The following is a 2,979-nucleotide window of genomic DNA, read 5'->3' as shown; positions in this document are numbered from 1 at the left end:
TTGCTTTTGCAAAGTGCTCGTGCCGAGGGTTGTGATATTCTGCTTATCTCGGACCCCTATTGGGTGCCGAATAATAACAGCAATTGGGTTACCGATACCACTGGTCGGGTAGCAGTGGTATCAGTTGGGGATTATCCTTTTCAGCGCATCATTGACAACCAACGCGAGGACTTCGTTGTGGTCGAGATGCGGGGAATCGTTTTTTGTTCTGTCTACCTACCACCCGTGGGTTCCGATTTGACTGTCGAGGAGTACAAACGCAAATGGACCGAAATCGTGTCTGTACTTCCACGGAATCGGGACACCGTGATCGGGGGTGATGTAAACGCCTGGTCAGGTGCATGGGGGATGGAGCGGAGGCCAAACGACGGGGAAAGGGTATCTAGGGGGGGAGTTGTGATGGATGCGGCGGCTGCTCTGGGATTGGTTCTCCTGAACCAGGGCAACCAGAGCACTTGGATTGGGGCAAATGGTCGCAACTCCATCGTGGACGTATCCTTTTGCAGCCCCTCCTTGGTAGGGGACAACAATTGGCGCGTGTGTGACGAAACCCCAAGTGACCACAATACTATCAAGTTTGTGGTCGGCAGGGTTCCGAGACAGCGCGCCAACAACGAGGTACACTCAGCAGCGAATGGGGGAAGGTGGTCCACAAGATTCTTCGACAAGGATTTGTTCGTTGAAATCTTGAGGGACCAGGACATTTTTGGGCATGTTGCTACGCCAGAGGAGCTTACCCAGGCCATCACGGTGGCCTGTGATGGCACCATGCCTAGGCAACCCCCAAGGCGACAGGGCCGGCGGCCAGTTTATTGGTGGACGTCCGAGATTGATCGGTTGCGCAGCCATTATCACGGAATGAAACGGCGGTTCAACCGGGCCCGGACCGAGGAGCAGCGCGAGGAAAGGCGTCAAATGAAGTCGGACGCACGCGCTGCCCTGGAACGGGCCATCAAGCTCAGCAAAGACCAACACAAGCAGGATCTGCCGGAACAATTGGAACCGCACGGCTTTGGCCCTGCTTACCAAATCCGCAAGCAGCAGTGGGAAGGAGTTCGGGTTCCGATGGAACGGGATGCCAATAAGCTCCAGTTCATCGTGAATGAGCTCTTTCCCGATCGTCCCCCGATGGAGTGGCCCGAGACGGAAGTAGGTGAGGATCCACAGGATCCAGTCTCGGAGGAGGAGTTGGCGGAAGAGTTGAAGGAAATTGCCCGCTCACTCAACCCCAAGAAAGCTCCGGGGGACGACAATATTCCAAATATGGCAGCAGCTGCGGCAATTCTGGCTTTTCCGGAAGTTTTTGCTAAAAGCTATAAGCAGCTACTGGAGGCAGGCACTTTCCCCGACGCATGGAAGCGGCAACAGCTGGTGCTGCTTACCAAGTCGGGGAAACCACCTGGGGAGCCCTCGTCGTACCGGCCAATTTGTTTGCTGAGTGTGCTGGGGAAAATTTTAGAGCGGTTGATTCAGCGGAGGCTGACAACCCATCTGGAGTCGACCGGGGGACTTTCGGACGCCCAGTACGGTTTCCGTAAAGGGCGTTCAACCGTTGATGCCATCACTCGGGTGATGGACAATGGTAAAGTCGCTCTAGACAAAAAGCGAAAGGGGGATCGTCTCTGTGCGGTGGTAACGGTGGACGTCCGGAATGCCTTTAACTCGGCAAACTGGACAGCGATCGGCCAAGCTCTGCAGCGTAAAAACACTCCGCCTTATTTGCAGGCGTTGCTGCGGAACTATTTCATTGGCCGAACGCTCCACTACGATACGGATGAAGGAATAGTGTCGAGGACTGTATCTGCTGGCGTTCCTCAGGGTTCGGTTCTAGGACCAACACTTTGGAACGTCATGTACGACGACCTACTCCGCTTGCCGCTCGAAGGACTACGAGCGGACATCATCGGGTTCGCTGACGACGTGGCCTTCACATTTTTGGGAAGGACCACGGAACAGGTCAGCGCATTAGCAACGGCTAACCTGGAGAGGATCGAGCGGTGGCTGCAAGGAGTCGGTTTGGAACTTGCCCACCAAAAGACCGGGTTCATGATCTTTTGTACCCATCATGTCCCGCAGCTCGCAGAGCTTCAAGCGGGCGGTCACTCGATCCAATCCACGGAAACGCTGAAGTACCTGGGAGTGGACCTCTGCCGCAAACAGCACCACAGCCGGCATCTGGAGAGGGTGGTCAATAAGGCTTCACGGATTACGAATGCCTTGACCTGCCTGATGCCGAATAAGCGTGGTCCTAAGAGCCGCAGTAGGAGACAGCTCGTAAACGTCGGCAACAGTATCATCCGATACGGAGTTGCCACCTGGGGGCGATGGGTGCTCGACAAGGAGACCCATCGCAAATCGGTCCAAAGGGCGCATCGACCGGGGGCTCTCCGAGTCGCCAGCGCCTTCCAGACCGTTTCTTATGATGCCGCTTGCGTTGTTGCCAACACCACCCCGTTAGTCCTCCTCATGCAGGAGGATATCCGCTGCCACGACGAAAAGGTAGCGAGTGGTGGAGTTCAATCGGACATACGAAAGCGGCAACGGGAGGAGACGATGAGGCGCTGGCAGGACCAGTGGACAACGGGTGCAGGGCAACCAGGAGCACCAGGACTGAAGACGAGGAGGCTGATTCCAGACATTAATCTCTGGGTCAGCCGCAAGCATGGGGAAGTTGACTTTTTCCTCACCCAGCTCCTCACGGGGCACGGGTTCTTGCGCTCCTATTTCGTCGAGAAAGGCATCCTGGAGGGCTCGCCCAACTGCCCTGAATGTGGTGACGCCGTGGAAGACGTTGAACACGTGCTGTTCCACTGTCCACGGTTCGATCGGATCCGGAATGAGATGCAGCAGCGGTGCCATTCCCGAGTAACAATGGATAACATCGTCTCGGAAATGTGCACCCGCAGCGAAACGTGGGAGGCCGTCCGCGCCGCCGCCAGGACAATCTTCTCCACTCTCCAAGCGAGATGGGATGTTGAG

Source organism: Anopheles gambiae, assembly GCF_943734735.2.
Source record: "Anopheles gambiae chromosome X unlocalized genomic scaffold, idAnoGambNW_F1_1 X_unloc_2, whole genome shotgun sequence".
NCBI lineage: Eukaryota > Metazoa > Arthropoda > Insecta > Diptera > Culicidae > Anopheles > Anopheles gambiae.
The sequence above is the reverse complement of the archived record's forward strand: the minus strand, read 5'-3'. Positions refer to the sequence as shown.